The 23,532-nt window shown below is 43.8% G+C and overlaps 1 pseudogene; it reads right to left on the reverse strand.

Moving 5' to 3' along the window:
* Positions 1-11,075: 11,075 nt before the first annotated feature.
* On the reverse strand, positions 11,076-22,720 carry LOC115481391 (annotated as a pseudogene).
* Positions 22,721-23,532: the final 812 nt, after the last annotated feature.

The following is a 23,532-nucleotide window of genomic DNA, read 5'->3' on the forward strand; positions in this document are numbered from 1 at the left end:
AAATAATCTGGGTAGGCTTGATGAAAGGCCAACAATTTAACAGCTAAATACTATATAGTTAAGCATCTGAAGTGCAAAAATTGAACAGGCCAATATTCAGCTGGGGCAGTCAGTGTTTTTTGTTTTTAACTCAGGCAGTTGCCGTTGAAAGAAAGTAGAGAAAAATGCAACCTGGTTAGGGGACATCAGGAAGGCTGAACAGAAGATAACAACCAACCAGTCTGACAAGATAGTTTAATAGTATAAAGTCCAACAAAGCCAAATTTCAGCAACTGACTGGGGTTAAAACATCCAGCATGTAATGTGCGTGAATATGAATGAAGATACTGATGAAATTTTTACTGATCCGGTGAGCACCAATAGATATGGCCACAGTGGGCTTTGTACTGTTACTAAACTATCTTGGTTCGTGTCTTATGTTTAGCCTTCCTGAGTTTCCCGACCAGCTTGTATTTTCTCCACTTTATGCTGGACTGCTTCTCTTTGTGACCATATCTGACAGAAATGCAGATTTTTAGCACAGGTGCTGAATATCCAAATTCAATGTTGATCACTGTTGCTGTCCGGATAGCGGTGATATTCAGCCCGCTACTTGGACAGCCAACCAGATGAAGTTAGGATTTCCTTTTTGCTGTCCTAACTTCATCTGGATAGTTATCTGGTTAGTGGACTGAATATTTCTACTAACCAGAAAACTCCAGGGATGGCTCTGGCACTGTCTGGTTAGTGTTAGTGCAGTCTGTAATAATTTTCGGTAGCATCCAGATAATGCTCAGGGCCGTGCCAACACGGTAAGCGAGGTAAGCATGGCAGGAGGGCGCCTTCCTCTGGGGGGCGCCCCGCCGCACCATGTTTACCTCGCCCTCTTCTCCCCAGATCCTTTTCCTTTTTTTTTTTGTTTAAATTTACCTCTGTCCGGCAGCAGCGTAGCGTTAGTGAGGAGGCGGCGCTCCCCCGCCCCGACGTGTCAGTCTTCCCTTCGCTCAGTTCCGCCTTCTTCTGACATCAGAAATGACATCAGAAGAAGGTGGGACACTGAGCGAAGGGAAGACTGACACGTCGGGGCGGGGGAGCGCCGCCTCCTTCTCACTAACACTACACTGCCGCCGGACAGAGGTAAATTTAAACAAAAAAAAAAGGAAAAGGATCTGGGGAGAAGAGGGCGGGTAGTGTAGCGATCGTTTTCTGGGGGGGGGGGTGGGGGGCCAACTGCAGGGGGGCGCCGGAGACCCTAGGCACGGCCCTGATAATGCTGCTAAAAATTGCTGACTGATTCAGGTCAGCGGCACTTATCCTGCCATTTATCAATGGCAGCTCTAGGATTCGCTGAGGTGATCAAACCTCCAACCCATGGAAAGGGCCATATGCTAGGCTTGGTATTCTGCAAAGGGCTTGACAACTTTGAACACAAGGCTGGTGGCATCAAGATAACACCCCTATCATGGACAGATCATTTTCTAATTATATTTTCTATTAAGTACTACCAAAACAGATGGGCCAACCAAATTTTGGAAGGAATTTCGAGATTTGAAAAATCTGACTGCTGATAACTTCCTAGAAGCCTTGTCCTACCCCCATGTGGATAAGAAGATGATGACAGTGTCAGAACTGGTTGATATCTGGAATGGACGCTTAGCATTGGAAAAATGGCCTCTCTAAAGAAGGTCCTATGCTCTACGCACAAACGTCCCCCATGGTTCTCCTCAGAATTATGGATCTTTAAGCATCAAGGACGCCAACTTGAAAAACAATGGCGCAAATCTCATCTAGAGGAAGACAGGCTCAACTGTAAGAAACATGTGGCAATGTACTGCCAGGCCTTAACAGTAGCTAAAAAACAATATTTCTCTCAACACATTGAACAAGCTGCAAATTCAACCAAGCAACTATTTAAAATAATAAACAGTCTACTGCAAACTCCACAACAGAACCAGCCATCCCAGTCACAGCTAACCAGCAATGATTTTGCTACATACTTTGTCGACATTCAGGACTTACAGACAGTCTCATCAAAACTCTTACCAGCTAACGAGGAGAACACTCCCTCTCCCCCACCCTGCTCAGCCATCTGGGACTCATTCAACTAGGTTACAGAGGAAGCTCTTGAAAAAATCCTTGAAAGGTCTAAGGCTGACAGCCTGCCCTCTTAATCCCTGCCCAGCAAAGAATAGTACAATGAGCGAGCACAGATCTAATTGAAGGGACCACAAAAATTGTTAACTCCTTTCTTGTGGAAGGTCAGCTGCCACCAACACTAAAAAGATCCGTGGTGTGCCCCCTACTGAAAAAGAGCTCCCTTGAGTAGGACAAGCTTGAAAACTACCGACCAGTCTCCAACATTTTCCTGGCAAAATTTGTAGAAACACAGTCTACATTCAACTCAACGATTGGCTAATTCAAAACAATTGGCTAGACCCATCTGGCTTCAGACCTGGGTACAGAACAGAGACAGTTATTGTATCCCCTCTTGATGATCTGCACAGAAACTGTGACAGGGGATCTGCCTCGATACTAGTGTTGCTGGATTTCTCAGCAGCCTTCGACACCATGGATAATAATATCATGCCTACGAAGCTGGCAGAAACAGGTATTAGCGGCATGGTATTTACAATAGTTCAAATCCTATTTGTCAGACAGACAACGATCAGTTCTCTTCAACAACAGCACATCATTACCTAAGGCACTGAACTGTGGGGTGCCACAAGATCCATACTGTCTCACATTTTATTTACTACCTACCTCAAAGCTCTGACTGAGCCCAAAGGCTAGTTAAGGGTGGGATCTTGGCATTCCTAACACTTGGACGTTTTTCTGTCATAATGGAACAAAACAAAAACATTCAGGACTATAAGCAGGATGTTTTGGTCGAGATCTGTTTTATTAACGAATAAGCTACAAAAAAAGTAACCTAAATGACCAGATGACTACTGGAGGGAATCAGGGATGGCCACCCCTTACTCCCCCAGTGTTCACTAACCCCCTACCACCACCCAAAAATGTGATTAAAAACATTACTTACCAGCCTCTCATGTTATACTCGGGTCCATTAGAGCAGCATGCAGGTCCCTTGAGTAGTCTAGTGGTGGGTGAAGTGCACTGCAGACAGGTGGACCCAGGCCCATACATCCCTCTACCTGTTACACTTGTGGTGGAAACTGTGAACCTTCCAAAACTCACTAAAAACCCACTGTACCCACATATAGGTGCCACCTTCACCCATAAAGGCTATTGTCGTGGTGTACAGTTGGGGGTAGTGGGTTTTGGGGGGGCTCAGCAGACAAGATAAGAGAGCAACAGTGAGATGTGTGCCTGAGTCCACAGCAGTACCCCCTAGGGTGCCCCATTGTTCTCCTGGGATGTCTGTGTGGCCAGTCTACTAAGAATGCTGGCTCCTCATACATCCCAATTTCTTGATTTTGTGTGTTTTTCACTTTGACGGTTCTTTTTCCCGGAAATGGACCAAAAAGATATAAGCAGAGAGCACAAAAACATCTAGCAAAAAGCTAGAAAATGGCTATATTCCCCACTTGAATTTTGGATGTTTTTAGCAAAACGTCCAAAGTTGGACAGACATTATTTCGAAAATGCCCCTCTTTGTAGGCGGTTTGACTTGGAGAGCAGAGTACTGTGCTGTTGGGTTTGACCTGTTTTCTTTCTTCTTCTTTCCTTTATTATTCTCGATTCACTGGAAGCCATAAGAACCCAGGCTGAAGGTGATGAGGATAACAGGTTCTTTAGGGATAGGGGGGGGGTAGGGGGATCAGGGGAGGGAAGATAAAAATGGGTGAGGCATTTAAAATCTGTTTATGATTCATATTCATGCTGGCAATGTTTGATTTTTGTTGGTCATCTGGCGTGCATGTATTGTATGCTGTTCTGTTTTTGACTGACCAATAAAAATTGTTTTACTGTAAATGTCAATACTGTGCCCACTCCGCTTATTCTCCAGCCCTGTTAATGCCCAAACATGTAGGGTGAAATAATAAATAGTGCTGAAATTTATGTTTATGTTTATTAAAATTTGCTATACCACCCTATCTGAATACACAGGTCCAGGCGGTTTACAAAACTAAAATGCAAATATAAAACCAAAATTGAGAAACAGAATTCCATTATTAATAGGATTGACAGACTGACAACAGGAGCAAACAAAACTCAATTAAACAATCACACATCAGGAAGGCCCAAGTTGAGAAATAAAGCTTCACTGAGAGCGTAGGCCAAGAGCACATATGAAAAGGTGAGTTTTAAGCAAAGTTTTGAATGTCTGTAGAAGATTTTGAGTGGATAGAAGGTGGATAGAGTGGAGGAGTGGCTTAGTGGTTAGGGTGGTGGACTTTGGTCCTGGGGAACTGAGGAACTGAGTTCGATTCCCGGCACAGGCAGCTCCTTGTGACTCTGGGCAAGTCACTTAACCTTCCATTGCCCGCCGCATTGAGCCTGCCATGAGTGGGAAAGCGTGGGGTACAAATGTAACAAAAAAAAAAAAAATCATTCTACAATATGGGTCCTAAGAAATAAAAGGCAGTGTCGGGTGGATTCTAGATGCGCTGATTTTGGAGTTGGAAGAACTAAGCGATGAGAATCTAGTGAACGTAGGGATCTTGAGGGGGTGTATGGAATAATTGATGTTGAAAGAAACAAAGGCAGACATGTGTAGTACGATTAAGGACCAGGCAAAGGATTTTGAAAAAACAAAAGAAAGGAAAGGGCAGCCAGTGAAGTTGAAGAAACAAAGGAGAAATATGATCATAATGTTTCGCTCTTACAAGAAAACGGGCAGCTGAGTTGTGAAGAGTTGTTCGTCTTTTTAGCTGAGAGTGTGGGAGGTCTGAGTATGTAGAATTACAGTAGTCAAGTTTTGGAATGACAATGGAATGAACCAAGGTGTGTAAAGAAGGAAAATGTAGATGCCTGGATGATGCTGTTATAGAATACTCATGTAAATTCGTAGTTTCGTGCCTAACCTTAGGTGTCTACTGCTGAAAGGGAATTTGTAACGGAATGTCTTGGACCTCTGCCCTCAGGAAGTATCGAAACCTGGCCATGTTGGCAGAGGCTCCGTTTTTTTGAACAAGTAGCTGAATTATTTTTCATGTTTCATGTTTCCATGCTGATTATTGTAAAGTGTTTAAAAAAATGGATGAATGAAGAATGTGTTGTACCGCATAAGAGATTTTGAGCAGTACAGTATGTTGACCAAGGCATCTGAAGATCTTTTTTTTATATATATAAAAAATAACAAATATATATATATAAGAGAAAGTAAAGTAAAGACGTTTGATATTAGATGCAATGTTTTGAAAGGTGGTGACAAGTAACTAATTAAAGTAACTTAGGGCCCTGTTTACTAAGCAGCGCTAAGGGTACACTAGCGTTTTTAGTGTGTGGTAAACCTTAGCACATGCTAAATGCTAAAGACAGATAGGCAAACACAGCGGGGGTGACACCAAGGGTGATGCAGAAACAACACATCCACTGGACTAAAAGGTTCACATCAGGTGCTTTATTTAAGAACAAATGGCTTGACACAAGTCGTATTTCGGCCATAGAGGCCTGCCTCAGGAGTCCCAGCACGTTGTAGTTGTATGGCAGATATCATACTGCCAATCACGAAATTACAAGTCCTCAGAGAAGCATATAACCAAAACGCTGGGGTAAAGTAACTCAACGTTGTAGCTGATTACCGCAGCAGGTAAAAAGCCCCCAGACAAACAAGGCCATGCGGTAAGAGAACACTTACCTTGTGGCAATGTGATGGGGAGCTCTTACTCCCACCCATTGAGGTGGTGATAAGGGCTCCCACAGTAACCTGGTTGGCATGGCGTGGCGATGCCCTATTACCACTGCGAAAGCCATTTCTGGGGGTTTTATTTCTCCCCTGGAAATGTTGCATGCTGAGGACAGAACTACCGTCAGTGGCTGCATTGGGCCGGCGGTAGTCCTGATTTAGTGTTCGGTAAGCCTAAATCAGGACTACCCATGTTGGGCTTACCGATGCTTTGTAAAAGCCCCCTTAAGTGCAATATTCAGCACTTAACCAGCTATGGGGCACTGTATAAAGATAGGACTGACTTTTATGCGGCCCTATTTATGCGGTTAAACTGGCTGTTCTTGATTTGGTGTGAAAGTTTGAAAATCAAACAAGAAGCAAGAGTTTTAGGAGTCTTCTAGACTCCAATTTGACCTTGGAGTCTCAGATAAATAATTTGACAAAAAAGTTTTTTCTTAAGTTATGTCAATTAAGAGCTATTAGATCATTCACTGAGTAAGCAAAGTTTCAGGATGGTGGCACAATTAATTCTTCTTTCACAACTAGACTACAGTTATTCACGTGGTGCAATTTCTTCGAAATTACAAAGAAAACTTCAGTTTCTGCAGAATATTGTAGCCAGACTAATCTATTGTCAGGGTAAATTTGAAAGAGCTTCACCTTTGTTGGCATATTGCACTGGCTTCCTCTTGATTTACGAGTGGAGTTTAAAATCGCTTGTTTGATTTTTAAGTCCTTTCAAGGTCAAAATTGCAAAAATGTAATTAAGACCTTGAATTTCCCTAGCAATTTGTTTCCAACTTGTTAAGTCAACAAAATGAGACTCCATTTTCCAAAAATGAAAAAAGTTTGATGCAAGAAGCAACTGGAACTTCCCTTTTCTTTTCAGGGGGATAGGATTTGGAATAATCTTCCATTATGAATTAGAGAGTTACCTTCTTACTTTAGATTTTGAAAAGCTTTGAAAACTTTTTTACTTTGAAATTTTTTTGCTTAATTTTATATTGTTAGTTTTATATAATGTCATTATCTCTTTGTACACTCCCTCAAATGTTGAGGTTCTCTTACATTACTGTGATCTGCCTAGAATGTTTCCTCAAATAAGTGAAATGTAAGACCATTGATAGCATAATTTAGTATACTATTAAGTGCTGAATATCTGCACCTAATGATCAAGTGACTCTACCTCAGAATGCCCCCATAATATCCGGTTTTGAGTTCAGCGCTAACCAGGGGCATCGCTGCTATGGGGCCATGGGGGCCAGGGCCCCCGTAGATTTGGCCCTTGACCCCCCTACCATCGACCCCCCCACCCGCTCGCCTGCCCCCTCGCTCGCCGTCGCCCACCTGGGCTGGCAGGGACCCCATCCCCCGCTAGCCCAGGTAGGCAACGGCGAGCGAGCGGGCAGGCGAGCGGGCGGGGTGGGTCAAGAGGGGCGGCGGCGGCGGGGGGTGGCGGCGATGATGATGGCAGCGATGGCGACGGGGGGGGTGGGCAATGATGATGGCGGTGGCAGTGCCGGGGGGGGGGGGCTAAAATGTGCCCTCTCACCTCGGCTCTGGCCTCCCCTACCGCTGAAGGTCAATACGCCCCTGGCACTAACTGTACATTTTCAGTGGCACTAACCAGTTAAGTTCCACTGAACATGCCTGGTTAGCACCGAACAAGCCATTTAACTGGCCAGGAGTCCAAAATACATGTCTACACTACCGCAGGCCATTTTTCAGCATGCCCTGGGAAGGCAATGCAGCACTGAATATCACCACAAGAAGCCTTTTGCTGGTGGGGCTTGGGGACCCCTGCCAGTCCAGGTATGTGGGGTTGTGGCAGGGCGGAAAGTAGTGGGTGGTGGAGCAAAATGGGACCCCCACTTTGGACTCAGGTCTCCCCCACAATCGAGGTCTGGTTACACCTCTGATATGTGTTATGGGGGAAAGAACTGTAGGTGTGGTGGGCATGGGTGTGTGATATGGGTGTGTGAATGGGGGTAGGGAGCAGTAATGAAGCATATGGCTTCTACATGACTGCAAGAGATGGAAGAGAGTGGGTTTGTGTGACTGCATGGGGTTGAGGGGCGTACCTGTGAGTGCAAGTGAAAGGGGGTGCCTATGATTGTTGAGGGGGTGCCTGTGAGTGCAGAGGAGTGAATGACAACAAGCCCAGTAGGTAACTTATATTAAGACACTAACACAGTAAATGACAGCATACAAAGATCCACACAGTCTATCCAGTCTGCCCAACAAAGCAGCCTGAGTCACACCCAACACCACTCTGTGAAGGTTGCACTCCTTCAAGATGGAACACTGGCGTCATAAACAGGGAAGTTGGCAATTCACTACCACGCCAACCACACATATGCAGTTATACGTATATGATGATTAAACCAACAATCCAACAATTTACCCTCTAATGTCAACCTTAAGATGTTTTCTCCCCTAGTCCTCAACTGAGGTATCTATTAAAGCTTAACTACCAAGCATTAGCACAAGTGTCTAATATTTGAAGATCATTTTTCATGCTTTCCACCCTCCTTGGTGTTCACTCTTTGTTAGGAGTGGAATGCATTGGAGAGGAATGTGAGTACGGCAGTTTCTTTCTTTCTTCGCCGTCTTCTCTCAGCCACCTTTCCCTTCCCTTCCCCTCCCTTATGTTCCTTTACCACCTGTTCCTTCTGTTCTGGCACAGCCCTTTCCCCCCCACTATCTTTGCTAGCTATGTTAGTCCTAGTGAGCGTCACCAGCAAGAGGTAGGGATGTGATGTCCTCTGGCTCTGCCACCACTCCGGGGCTGACTCCCACTGGCACTTCACTCTGCACCCTAGTGACTCTGGGATCATCTTTCTTTGCAGGGAGCACTTCAATCTTGTTTTCTTGTATGCATCTGTTTACATGTAAAAATAGGCAGATGCATATGGCAGTATGAACAAACAGACAAATGGACTGACCCTTGACAATAGGTGGCATTGACAGTAGATAGAGTCCTTAATAATAATAAGTGCCTCATTTGGAGACATCAGAGAATGAGCAGATGTATACCTAGACACTGTGATATGCCACAGAAACATTTTAACTAGACTTGTCACTGGCCTGGTACCCGATGGAGTGCCCTCAAAATGGGAGAAACATTCTCAGACCATTTGCTGGGCTCTTGAGTGTATAACATTACAAATGATAATATCTTGTTAGCAGTACGACAAGCAGGGGATATGTAAGAAGCACCACACCCTAGCCAGCAGAAGCACTGGGAGACAGAGAGCTTTGAGCTGTCCGTAGCTCCTTGATTGAGTGGTTTAATAGCCATGGTGGAATGTGCGGTATGTGTCACCCAATGCTCCAGCTACACTACCGGCAAATGCTGGGACATGTTATAATATCTCAACTCATGCCCTGACCACAATGCAGCCAGAGACCCTTTTTTGGTAAAATTACTGAACTGCTTTTCCTATGCACACTGCTGTCTTCAGAAATGCAATCAATGTTGCAATGATGATGCAATATATCTAGGGGGTAATTATATAACTGGTGCTAACAGTCCACATGCCTATTACATACGTAAATGTTTAGAATAAAGGTATATATGCACATATGTGTGCACATACACACGTAAATCCCAAGATTAGCATTATTCTGAAAATATGCACTTAACTTACATAGCGAGTATTTGCAAGGAGGGGGTATATATAGGTGGATCCTGGGTGGGACTCCCACTTCACATATGTAACTTAGAGAATACTGTAAATTATGTGCATATCGCCATTTAGATGGTACCAATTACACCTATGACTGGCGTAAGCGCTTGCGTCTAAATGTAAATTTCGGCACGTATCTAACCTGTAGGCACCTACATTCCTTTCTAAACTAGGTTCCTATCAGGCACCCGCTGGACACCTGTTTCTAGGCCCCTGTTATAGACTTGACCTGTACCTGTATACTTTTCCCTGTGTGGATTTTCAAAGCAAATTTTATGCACTTACATTTATACCTGCTGTCTGCCACACATAAATTTTCAGGAGTGAGTGCATAAACATAGAAACAGAGAAAAATGTAGGCAGATAAAGCCCATATGGCCTATCCAGTTTGCCTTTCCATACCACCTACTCTCCCTATCACTGCCATAGAGATCCTATGTACTTGTCTGAAGTTCTCTTGAATTCAGATACAGTTTTCATCTCTACCACTTCCACTGGGAGGCCAATCCACTATTCTCCACCCTTTCTGTGAGGAAGTATTTCTTCAGGTTACTCCTGAGTCTATTCCTTTTCACCTTCATCCTTTGCCCTTTCATTCCAGAGCTTCCAGTTAATTGAAAGAGACTCACCTCCTGTGCATTTATGCCATTTAGGTACTTAAATGTCTGTATCATATCTCCCCTCCCCTGCCTTTCTTCTAAAGTATACACATTGAGATCATTAAGTCTGCCAACTACATGTATACTACTACTACTATTTATCACTTCTATAGTGCTACAAGGCATTCGCAGCGCTGTACACCATACGTGAAAAGACAGTCCCTGCTCAAAGAGCTCACAATCTAAACAGGACAGGCACACAGACAGAACAACTAAGAGGTAAGGGAATTAAAGAGGTGGGGATAAAAGGGTACAGGGCAAGTGAGTAGTGGGTTAGGAGTCAAAAGCAGCTCTGACTGATGCAAAATTAAATCTGCTGCTCAATAATGCTTCTATTTTTCTTACGAGGAAAAGGATCTCAGACTCCTCGCTCTTTTAGTGGCATGCACTTTTAGCACACGTTGTATCCAAAATCATAGGTCCAAAACCCTCACTAAATATAATCCCACCAGATTCTATATAGTGTGCCTAAAGATTGGTGCCAAAATCGGCGTGGATTCTATACCAATGTGTGTAATTTAACAAGCTAATGAGCGCTGATAACAGTACTTAACAAGCAATAATGAGCACTAATTAGCACTGATTAGAATTTAGGTGCACAACTTGCTAAGCATATTCTGTAATGATGTGCACTGAATTTCTAATGCATGCAGGCAAAAAGGGGCATGGTTATGGGTGGGGAAATGGGCGTTTCATGGGCATTCTGAAATTTACGTACCTAGTTATATAATATGGCCCAGTGCGCCTACATCTACACGTTGGGATTTACGCCATGTTTTCATTGGTATAAATGGATGCGCATAGATTTAGGCGCTGAAGTATGAACTAAGCGTAGTCTATAATCAGCGCCTAAATCTAGGCACCGATTATGGAATATTTTTGGCACTAATTTCAGAGCTGATATTTTAGGCGCCATATATAGACTCTCTCCCAATGTGTCAAAGCTCTGCTCTCTTAGCAGTTAAACGCATTTTTGCTTTTGTATTGCTCCTTCCCAGTCTCACTAATCACACAGATATGATTCAAATCTCTAAAGTACTCCTTAAAATCTAGTGCATATCCCACAACAGATTTGTCTGGCACCTCTAATGCAACAAAGCCAGGCTGATATCCTACACGTGAAGAGTTCTTTCCACCAACAAGCTGCCTACTTTAACCATTTTCGGATTATATTGCTTAAGCATAGGAAGCAATGTTTTTATAGTCTTGCCAGTATCAATTATATCTTCTACAGTCAAGACATACGGTGATGTCACTGGAAAAGTCAGTTTCTCTACCTCCAGCTTTTCATAGGTGGGGTCACACCCCAGAAGTCAAGATAATGAAGCCAGACTTGACAGATCAACCCCACCAATTACTTTAATGTCTCCTGTTGATTGATCATTACAATACCTTTTCAGCCTAATAAAGTCTACATTCCTTGAGATAGATTTGTCACTGTTTCTGTTGAATGCTTTGATATATTCTAACAGGTCAGCAAAGAATTTATAACTACCCTTGAGTACATAGAGGCCCAGATGCTCTAAACTTTAATGACCCTTTAAGGAAGAATATTTGAACCGTGGCATGCATTAAAGGCCATCCCCCCCCCCCCCCCCCCCCCCCCCCCGAGAACAGTAGCAGAAAATGAAAACAGAATGCAGATGAGCAAATTGTATAGAAACCCTATTGAAATGAGATGAACTAAAGTTTTCCGCCTGCCCTAACGCTGGAAAACTGCCGCAAAGCTAACGACAGGTCTGTACCTGTCGTTAGGGGCTGTCCGACTAAAATCTTCAATGTAAACCCCCCCCAAAAAAAGCAAGGGGGGCGAAAACGCGCATCGGGGCGTCCTTTATTGACGCCCGAGGTCGCTGCTGCTTCCCGCTCCCCCTGCATCTATGTGAAAAAGTGAAAAAAAAAAGGATCGGGAGGGGGCAAAGGCGCTTGTCAAGAGCGTCCTTTATGGACGGCCTTGCCCCCCCTGCCCCGCCCGAGGTCACCGCTACTCCCCGCTTCCCCCCCTTGAATTTAAAAAAAAAAAAATTTCAAAACTTTAGCAGCCCCGGGCCCCCCTCCCTTCCTTTCTCTCAACTCTTTCTCCCCACAGCTCCGCCTCCGCCCCGCCGCCACCCCTGGGGTCGTCGCCACCGCTACCCCCCTCCACCGGTCCCCCCTCCGTGTAAGGTTACTGATGTCAGACGGGGGCGGGCCAAGCATAACGCTTGGCTGCTCTGCGCATGCTTTAGGGGCCGATTACCGACGGGGATTTCACCAGTTTGATGCATTGTACTTTACAATACCGCACCGAACATATGCGACTTGTTTTTTTGGTGCATTGTTCATTTTTAAAAATCCGTTAAGGACTTTTACGCTTTTGATTTTTTAACGTTTGGTTGATGCATCTAGCTCAGAGAGTTACAATGTGGTGACCTCCCATGTCCTTCATAATATCTCAAGCCAATCGCTCCTTCCTGTCCACGATAAGTCCATGAGGACTGTATACTCTCTCCTGTGCTAAAATTGCATGTCATTAAAAGAGCGAGGTGTCTGAGGTCCTTTTCCTCATAAGATGTACTTACCTCGCCCTTAATTGTCTTGTCTGTCTGTATTATTTTTAGATTGTAAGCTCTATTGAGCAGGGACTGTCTCTCTATATCAGGTGTTCAGCGCTGCGTGCGTCTGGTAGCGCTATACAAATGTTAATAATAATAATAAGATAAATAGAAGTATTATTGAGCAGCAGATATAATTTAGCATCAGACTGAGTGATATATATGTCAATGGCATATTTATTCCAACTGTGTATGCTGCATATGCAACCCCTATCAGACCGCTGCCTTCCTCCCCCCACCTGTGCCTTAAAATCATCTCCCCTAGTCTTTGCCCAGACAGCGGCAGTGGTACTCATAAGCTGCCTGTGGCCTGTACCGGAACTTTCTCTGTGAACTGTCCCACCCAAGGAGGTTGGAAGATGGCATGATGTCAAAAAGTTGAAGTCACTTAGGTTAGTCTATGTTTCCCCTTCCTCGCGCAGCCCCTTGAAAATATGTGCTATATAAGTTAAGCGGGTATTTGAAGAATAGCGCTTAGGCAGAATTAATTATTTTATTTATGACTTTTATATCCCACATTAGCCCGAAAGGAACTCAGGTTCAATTGTGGCATTTACTCTTGTATGTATGCACATATTCACGGTAGTTCTATTATTAGGTTTCAATTTACAGTTTTCAAGTTTACCTCATTTATTGTATTTATGGTTATTCTTAGTTATTTTATTATTGTTATGCTGTTAACAAAATTGTCAGTTTCGCCTTGGGTGACTCTCTTCATAAAGTCGGTTAATAAATTCCAATAAATAAAATATGCATGTAAATGCCATCCTATATAATAATTTGCACCTCCAACGTTCCATTTCTGGCTGTCTGGGTTCGTAACATCTCCTGGCTGCCTGGGTTCGGTACATCTCCTGACGTCAGCCAGCCTCTAGCGTTCCATTCCCCCTCACTGTCCCGCCCTCGCGTCAAGACTTAATGACATCAGATCGAGGAACAGTGAGAGGGAAGGGAACGCTGGAGGCGAGCTGACGTCAGGAGGGATGTTACGAACGGAACGGAAGCCAGCGCCAGCCAGCCAGAAAATGTTCAGGTACATATCGAGGACAGGAGAGAATTGCGGGATATCGAGACGAGGGAGGAAGGGGAGGGCAGAGGAGAATTGATGGACATGGATGGGATGGGAGGACAGTAGAGGAGAGAATCGCGGGACACAGATGGGAGGGCAGGGAAGAGGAGAATCGCTGGACATGGAGGGGAGGGCAGGGAAAGAGAGAGAAAAAAAGCTTACATGACACCCTTCCTAGGGCCCGTTTATTGTTGTCAAAACGGCATGGTTCCTCTAGTATTCTAATAATTTCCGTGCACAACAGGCACATAATATTAGCATCTATGTTATTGAATTCCTCACATAGGGCCCCTTTTATCGAGCTGTGGAAAAAGGGGGCCTGTGCTGGCGTCAGCGAGTGTTTTTCACATGCACCCGCAGTGGGTAAAAGGGAAGTCTCTCTTTCCTGCAAGAAATGGCTGTGTGGCAAGTAACTCACACTTCAATTTCATCAATCCCAGTTGTTATTCTTCCAACACCATTGCTTCACACGTCACTATTTTCAATAACTCTTCAAAACCATTACATTCTTGCCTCAGTAGTGCAAAATTGCCCAAACATGATTTTATGGCAATTCAAAACCGCACTCATTTCTTCATCGGCTTTTATTGCTTCTATATCATTTTATAACACTTATCTTAAATAAGGCACTTGCCATGTGGCCATTTCAGGGGGATGCCCTTACCGGTGGTGGTAAGGGCTCCCGCGCTAACCCGGCAGTAACTGGGCAGCGCACGGCACTGCCCAGTTACCGCCGAGTACTACTACTACTACTTGACATTTCTAAAGCGCTACTAGGGTTACGCAGCGCTGTACAATTTAACATAGAAGGACAGTCCCTGCTCAAAGGAGCTTACAATCTAAAGGACAAATGTACAGTCAGTCAAATAGGGGCAGTCTAGATTTCCTGAAAGGTATAAAGGTTAGGTGCCGAAAGCAACATTGAAGAGGTGGGCTTTGAGCAAGGATTTGAAGATGGGTAGGCACTGCCCAGTTACCGCCGAGTACACTCGGGTGCTACAAAAAGAAATATATTTTTGTAGCGCCGGATATGATGGCGCACTAGGGGTGGGAAGTACCGCCAGGCTGCTGCAGTAGCCCGGCGGTACTTCCTATTTAGCGAGCAGTAAACCCATGTTGGGCTTACCGCTGCTTAGTAAAAGAGGCTCATAAAGCATTGCTTTTAAAATGATCCTTCTGTAACCAAAAAATGTTTGCCAGTTTCTCACCCCTTCATTTATCCAAGCCCTGAGCCCTGCACATCTATCATTATAGTTTATTTAAATTTGCTAGACCACTCTAGGTACCGAGCAGTGTACAGACTAAAAAATCAATTTGAAAGAGAAAAGAACTCCATTCAATAATAGGAAGGAGAGAGATGCTTGCACAAAGAAAAGCAAAGCATATACAAGAGAAAAAAACCTCCAATTCAGTAATAGCAAGGGAGAGAGCGACGTACAAAGGAAAATAAGGCAGACAGATGAGAAGAATAAAATATAGATGCAAAACAAAAAAAAGACAGAAATAAAGAGGGGGGGGGGGGGGGGGGAAAGAAAATAAAGAATATAAAAATGTCTCTATACTCTGACTGGTGGCCCCAGTCAGTCTCTCTCCACAAAAACCTCTCTAAACAGCCAGGCCTTAAGATTTGCTTTAGAGGTCTTAATTCATAATTCACTATGGAGAGAGATGGGAAGATTGTTCCATTTGTGTGTGTGTGGAGGGGGGGGGGGTAAGAAAAAAGAACATGCAATGTGTGGTTGATTCAAGGTGTGCAAGTTTGGGACCTTGCAAAACCAAACAGAGGTCATTTAATGAATGGAGTACCGTAGCCGGTGAATAAGGAATGGTAAGAAGGGGAAGATAATCAGCAGTACCTGAAGAGGCATCCCTAAAAAGAGGGTCAAAGTTTCCAAAGAAACAGACTAAACAGGACATTTTAAATATACTATAGGCAACCAGTAAAGTTGTACCAGCAAAGGAGTCACATGATCACACTTTTCCAGTTGAAATATCAAATGTGCAGCTGTATTTTGCATTAGTTGGAGTTTATTTAAATTAATTTAAGTTAAATGTCTAATGCCTAAGACATTTGCGTATTTGCAGACTAGCACTTAGGCAGAATTTGGCATTTGCACACATGTGCATACATAGGCGTGTATATGCCGTTATTCTAAACATGTACATTTGCATTTGGGAGGGAATCCAACGAATAGAACTGAAAATTCAGCACAAAAAAACTTTAGCACTAGGTGCTATTCTTTAAAGGCAGCGTGGATCCCATGTCTAACTTTGGGCGCTGTACTTACGCCTGCTAAAAGCAGGTGTAAAAGCCAGCTGCCAACTTAGGCACGCTTTGGATGACTTCTATAAATCCACATGCATCTTGGAACACCAGGCACACCCCTGGCCACACCCCCTTTTCAGATATGCACAATTGAAGTTAGGCGCCGTGCTTTATAGCATAACGTGCAGTGAGATGCATGTGCAAATCTTTAAGGCTGCTAATTAACATCATTAATTGGTTGTTAGCACCCAATTATTGATGTTTCTGAGCCCATTAGAGAATTTATTTGCTTGCACACCTCTGATGCGTGCACAAAGTAGGGTGCAAAATTTGGGGCATGATATATAGAATCCAGAGGTTGGTGTGTAAATGTTAGCACCCACTTTATAGCATTACCCCCTAAAGGGCTAGATTCTATATATGGCACCTGAAAAATCCATACGGTAAAAAATACGCCTAGATGTATTCTCTAACGTACACCTAAATTTGATAGAATAGGCTTACATTTCTGTGCGGTATATAGAATAGTGCCAAGCACCTCTCTCACGACCAAATTTAGTCATGGCCATTTATGCAATCTTTTACTTGGTGTAAATCCCAACACCTAAATTAGGTGCAGAGTGGGTATATTCTATAACAGGGGCGTAGCCAGACTTCGGCAGGAGGGGGGTCCAGAGCCCGAGGTGAGAGGGCACATTTTAGCCTCTGCCCGGTGCCACCTAGCCTCCCCCCGCCATTGCTGACCCTGCTGCCGCCACCACCAACTTTGCCCCCCCTGCCGATGACCCTCTCGACCCCCCCTCCCGCCTCCAACCCGCCGTCACCTACCTTTGCTGGTGGGGGACCCCCAACCCCTGCCAGCTGAGGTCCTCTTCTTCTCTCGCAAGGCTTCCTTCTGTTTCTGACGTCCTGTACGTTGTACGTGCAGGACGTCAGAAACAGAAGGAAGCCTTTTGCGGGAAGAAGAGGGCCTCGGCTGGCGGAGGTTGGGGTCCCCCGCTAGCAAAGGCAGGCGACGGTGGGAGGAGGGGTCGAGAGGGTCGTCGACAGGGGAGTCCAGGGCCAAATCTACGGGGGCCCAGGCCCCCCTGGCCCCACGTAGCTACACCACTGTTCTATAATAATGCACGTAGATTTTAGAAATGCCCACACCCCACCCGTTCCACGCCAATAGCCATGCCCACTTTTCAGCTCTGCAACTTAGAATTGACGCACACCAAGTTACAGAATACGCTTACTGAGTTGTGGGCGTAAATCTTAATTGTGAGCATCCAGTTCAGTGCTGATTAGCTAGTTAACTAATTAAGTTGCACACATTGTTATAGAATAGGCTCCGATTTCCATATGGAAACTGAGGCGCAATATATGGAATTCGGGGGAAAATTGCTTAAAAGAGTTTAGACTTGCAGAAGTCCTTGAAAATGAATGCGAAGGAAACCTGGGCAGAAACAAACCTGCAGAAAACATAAAGTGTCACACGGTGCCACTGTTGAGTCACAATTGTGACAGATGAAACCCCATGAGCAGTAAATGTATCCTAATGGTTTTCTATTTCCTTATCAAGATAAAAATACCAGTTCTGTAGGCTAATATTTAGTAAGAAATAATATTAGAGGAAGCAACAATGCAAGTGCTTGCAGCCGACATTAATGTGCACTATGCACCTGGAGTACCCACGCCCAAGATTTGTTTAGTGTGATGCCTGGCTAGGGGTGGACAGAATTCTCCCAACACAGCCAGGTGTCCTACTGAGAGAGTGTGTTCCCTAAGGTAGGGTTTTTTTTAAAGCCTTGCAAGCTCCAGGGAGGCCATTTTCCACTGGGGCAGTGGAGAGGCTGCAGACAGCAAACAACAGAGAGTAAGCCAGATAAATGTCACTAAACTGGACCATCCATTGATTTTCGGCAGCTGTATTTAGAAAGTGACACTGAAATTCTGGCCTGGAGCTATCTGGAAAACAGCAGGGTGGTAAGGGGCGAAGCATGGACGGAGATGAAAGTTATCCAAATAGAAGTGAAATTCGACCTGCTATTCGGATAACTACCTGGATAAAATTAAAATAGAAAAATTGCTGGATGAAATTTGATCCACAGAATATCCAATATTATGTTTTCAATCACTAGGGACAGGCAGGTTCCATCGAATCCTACAGAGCTTGCCTGTCCATTATTGAAAATGTGATCGTGAAACAGCACCATCCACCGGCTACAAAGAAAACATACTTTGATTGTTGCAGACTGTCCAAAGCACAGCACCAAGACTGATACTCAAAAAGTTGAAATATGATAGAGCAACCCCACTACTCACAATGCTACACTGGATCCCGACCAAGGCCAGACTATTTTTCAAAATTAGCACAATCATCTTAAAAATACTGTTTGGCATGTCACCAGACTACATGTTAGACATGATCAAACTATCACCAAGAAATGCAAACCTAGGAACCAGAGGTTACCTACTACTTCACCTGCCCAACTGGCAGGATTTAGCTACCTGGGCTTAAAATGGTGAACTTCAATTCCCATAGTGACAAGAAGCATCACAAAGTACCTCCAGTTCATAAAAAACCTAAAGACCTACCTCTTCAGGAAATTCTATGAGAAAAATATGCACTACTCATTCTGGAACAACAATTGACAACACAACCTCGAACTGTAACTCATCTTTTCATTTAAGAAAAGAACTAAGACATACCTTTCTCAAGAAACCCAATGAGTATTCCATGCGCAATAATGGTTACCTTGCCAACCACTGTAAAACAAAGCATTATACAACCTTGTAAATGTAATTGAATCAATGTAATCTCTAACAACTGTTAAATGCAAGCTACATTGAACCGAAACTAATTTTTTGGATAATTGTGGGATACAAGTATGAATAAATAAATAAAAATAAATCTGTGTAAGTAATAAATTGAATCATTGTTCCGATTTCCAGATCATTTAAAAAGCACCGTTTCTATGACAGTTCCCTCGGACATGCCACTGCTCACCTTTCTCCACCAAGAAAAATGACCTTTTAGCCCACTAAGGATCTTATTATTTGTTTCCCCAAGAATTGTTCAGTGCAGGGTACAACAAATTCAAGATTAGAAAACAAAAATGTAAAGCGAATTGCAAAAGAAACAATATAAAACAGCATGTAAAAAGCAAAACCCAACCTTTCAAAGGAATATGAAAAAAAGAATTTACAATCTAGGAGACAGGATGTAGCAACAAGATACATGGGTGTTAGCCACAGGGTAAAGATGCAGAAAGAGGACCTTGGGGTCATGTTTACAAAGAACATTAGCAGAAGAAGCAGGTATTATGCACATTCAGAAACACTGGTCTAATTGATCCAGGTTTGTCCTTAATGGTTTGTGTTGACCTGCTCAGATGCTAAGAAGTACCCAGTTAGTAGAGCCAATTCAATCTTGAACACTCCCAAGTCCCCTTCACTGAAATGTTCCTCATAGAAAACAAAACAGTCACACACACATCTGAGAACCGATTCAAGATTTTCTCCTGAATGAAGATTTATCTTATGAGCTCCGCACGAACCTCCCTAGAGGCACTAGTGTGACTAACTAGGAAGCTAGATTAATGTCCTACATTTTGCACTGTCTTTTGATTCCAACATACCTCCCATTCAGGGGTGTAAAATCTACCAAAGCAGTCCCTGTAGAAGGGGTTCACTGCACTGTTGCCCCCCCCCCACCCAGGATAGTTGAACAGGGTGGCAGCAGCAGCAACCCGACACAGGTTCTGTAAGCTGACACACCTTCTCTGCTTCTGTGGTGGTTCTGACTTTCTCATGGGTTTCTGCAAGAAAAGGAAACCTATGTGGGGAAAGGGAGTGGGGTTGCATGAGTCACAGCCTGTGACAGCATACCAGTTCACAGGTCACACACTGATTATTGCTGGTATTTCTGCTGTACTGCCACTGCAGTCTGCAGGTCACTCAGATGCTGCCTCTAATCACCAGCCCCTCGGAGTCCCACTTAGCTTCTGTTATAAACTATATATGTCTACTGCCACCAGGCAGTAAGGCTTGGACATTGATTACAGGAGTGAGGAGTACATGAAAATGGATTCTGGTGGGGTGAGGCTAGTAGAGAATGGACTGAGATATGATATAATAGGGGAACAGTCAGAGCTAAGAACCTGGAAGGGTCAATGGAGAGTAAAGAGAATAGAACAGAAAAGAGCAGGAAGAGGATATTTAGAATAGACCCCATCCCTGTTGCTAGATCAGAGAAAGATGATCTCCCTCCCCCCAACTCTACTGCTCTAAGGGTTCTCTGAAAACATTTTGCATGGGGATCCTGAATTTGAACTTTTACCACTGTCCCCATTACAACCATTCCTGTCAAGAGTTTCAACTTCTTCACCCTTAAGATCTGTTCTGCCCTTTGACTATACAGAGCATACCCAGATCTGTTTTGGAATATTCCACTAGACGTCTTAAACAATAGGGGTTCTATAGGTTATATATATATATATTTCTTTTGTTATATTTGTACCCCGCGCTTTCCCACTCATAGCAGGTTCAATTATATACAGGTACTTATTTGTACCTAGGGCAATGGAGGATTAAGTGACTTGCCCAGAGTCACAAGGAGCTGCCTGTGCCTGCAGTGGGAATTGAACCCAGTTCCCCAGGACCAAAGTCCACCATGCTAACCACTAGACCACTCCTCCATATCATATTGTCCTGTCAGTACAAAAGACTAGTTAATCATTCACAGGAATATTTAACTAAAAATCTCCTTATCTGTATTGGGTGCCAATCTTTTTCCTGTTGCAGTTCAAGGTCTAGCATTTTGCATGCAAACCTCTATGTTGTAGAGCGAGCTCAGTCACAAGCGTTCTGTCACAGCCAGACTGGCTCATTGATTCTGCCTACTAGTGGTTCTTCCAATTTGAGTAAATAAACATGTGCATTGTTACACTCAATCCATGGTTTTGCTTGAGCTTTCGAGCCACTTTTCTATCCCTGCCCTCCATGTCAATGTTGAGAGTGTCCATAGTCTGCTGTAACACTGGCCTCTAGTACCTTCACTGGTGAACCATAAAAGGGCTTATCAGCTTGCAATGGAGGAATACCCTAGTGATAAAAGCAGCCTCTCTAAAATAACACTTGAGCTAATCTTCACCAAACTACCAGGAAGGGTACAATAGTCCTTTGGATGGACAAGTACATGAGATATGCCAACAGAGAGGGACTTCTAGTGGTGTAAGAGGAAGATTTTCCACACCGAGATGGTAGAAGAAGAGAAAGCAGAGAGAAAGTAAAAGCAACAACAGGAAGTTGTTCCAAAGTTCTGAGAAGAAATAGCAGAAACAGTGAATTTACTCCCAGGGGTTAACAGAAAGGTCCTAGAGAGGAAATCAGACCTATTGTGCAATAGTGAGAGGAAATATATCCACAGTGATGAGTAAATTAGTGTTGTGGATACACAGCTTCAGTTGGGGAAAGCTTAAATCTCAAAGATCTGCAGTAGATGAGGTCCATTGGACTTTATGGATGCAATTAGTGAGCAACTCCATTTAGGTGTCCTGATGCCACACAGTGGGAACCTATTCTGTAACAGCATCTGGGCACCCAGACTTTGCTATAGAATACTAGAGAACCCTGGCTTTACATTTAGGTGTTCACAGTCACACCAGCCATAGACCTGGTGTAACTTCAGGCACCTCATACTGATTACCTTTGTTCTGTCATGGTTAGTCAAGTTGAATAATTACCTCAGAGGTTCTTAGTTCAAGCAGGGTGGGTCCAGTTTAAATACTTAATCAAATAGTTTTTTTTTTTTTTAGAAACACTTGCAACATATGAGAGAAACTTCACAAATTCATTTTAATAAGAAAATGTAAAAAATTTCTCAGCTGTACCCTTAAATGGAGGCAATGAAAACATTAATATAATTTCAGAAGAATGTCCAACTTTGCAATTCTCAAGTACATTTGTTTTATTCAATTTTACAGATAACTCTAATACTGTCATTTAATTTTCTACATCTCTACTCTTATTGTAAAAAGACTTTTTGATTTTTTAGATGTCTTTCTGCTTTATGTTTTTTTAGGTTGTTCTGAATCTTCGGACTACTTCTCCAGACTACTCAGCTTCAGGCTTTACACAAAGTGCATTTCAAGTAGGTACATGTAATCCCTGGTAAAATTTGGAATTACTGAAGAGAGTAAGTCCCTGTAGAGAGACACTGGGGGGAGTGACTGGGAGGTCCCTGGGTGGGAGGGGTTATGGAATAAAATGTAGAAAGAAAGTGCACGGAGAAAAAGGTCCCTGGCCTGAGTGACAAGGGGGAGGAGATAAAGTTAAGTGTTTGCCCTTTAGAGGGGTCTTTGGTTGCCTAATGGTCCCCTACCACTGACCTGGAGGAGTAAAGGGGAGTCCCATTTAAGAGACATAAACCTTTGGCTATAAAGAGAAGTGGATCAGCAAAACTACAGCTGTGATAGAGGAGAGCTATGGGTGGGCAATGGAGAGGGATTGGAGCCAGAGAGTGCCCATCTCAGGGAGGGAGGTCAGGCCAGGAGGGTCTGGACCTGTAAAAGTGAGGAGCACAGCCTTTGGGGCATTTTCTCTGGGATAGGTATGGGCAGGAGTACTAGGCCTGCTATATCCCTGTAAATATACCTGTGAAGTAAGTGGTATAGGTGTTCCCCATGGAAGACCAGAAGCTGACTTTAAGTTATTCAAGAATAGTTCAATCGTGTTGCCAGTATATTAATTTATCAGCGTTTGTTGCAGAAGTTCAATAAAAGTTGAGTTGTTGTTAAGCTCTGGAGTGCAGCGTGGCTCCTGGACTGAACAGTTGAGTGGAACCCTCAATGATAAAGTGTCTCCCAACCCCCCCCCCCCCCCCCCCCAGGTCGCTGTTCCAGACCATTAGCCCACTCCAGCTTGGCTGTAAGTGGACAGAAAGAAGGTGCGGGGTAAGAGTGGCCCGTGTGAGACTGTGAGATCTGAAGTGAGTGAGACACTGAGCATTCTTTTGTGGCCTCGGTCCAGAGCTAGAACCGGGTGAGACCCAGGTTACATATACTATCTATGTCATTCTGTGTCAGTACTCTGTGTAATTTAGGTTTCTTAAAAAAATTCTGCTCAAGTTTCTTTTGTTTTTAAGATTTTGTATTCTGAAATTTTAATGTTTTTGTGTTCACACAAAAGTATTAAAATCACTTAGCTCAATTCTTGTTTTTCAGATACCACATAACCCCACGTACCCTCCTCCAAGCAAGAAGTTGCACTGAGCAATAGCGCGGTTGTCAGCTCTGCCGGTTCCCCGCCCTGAAACAGGAAGTTGACATCAGGGGTGAGGGAACTGGTAGAGCCAACAGCTGCACAACTGTCAATGCACTCAGGGTGGACCACACCCACCACCCCATCCTTAGTATGCTATTGATACATACAACAATTCTGTTACCATAACCACTGACTCCTTTGTCAAATTTCTAGGTCATATTTATAAACGACCTA

This window comes from Microcaecilia unicolor, chromosome 12 (assembly GCF_901765095.1).
Source record: "Microcaecilia unicolor chromosome 12, aMicUni1.1, whole genome shotgun sequence".
Taxonomy (NCBI): Eukaryota; Metazoa; Chordata; class Amphibia; order Gymnophiona; family Siphonopidae; genus Microcaecilia; species Microcaecilia unicolor.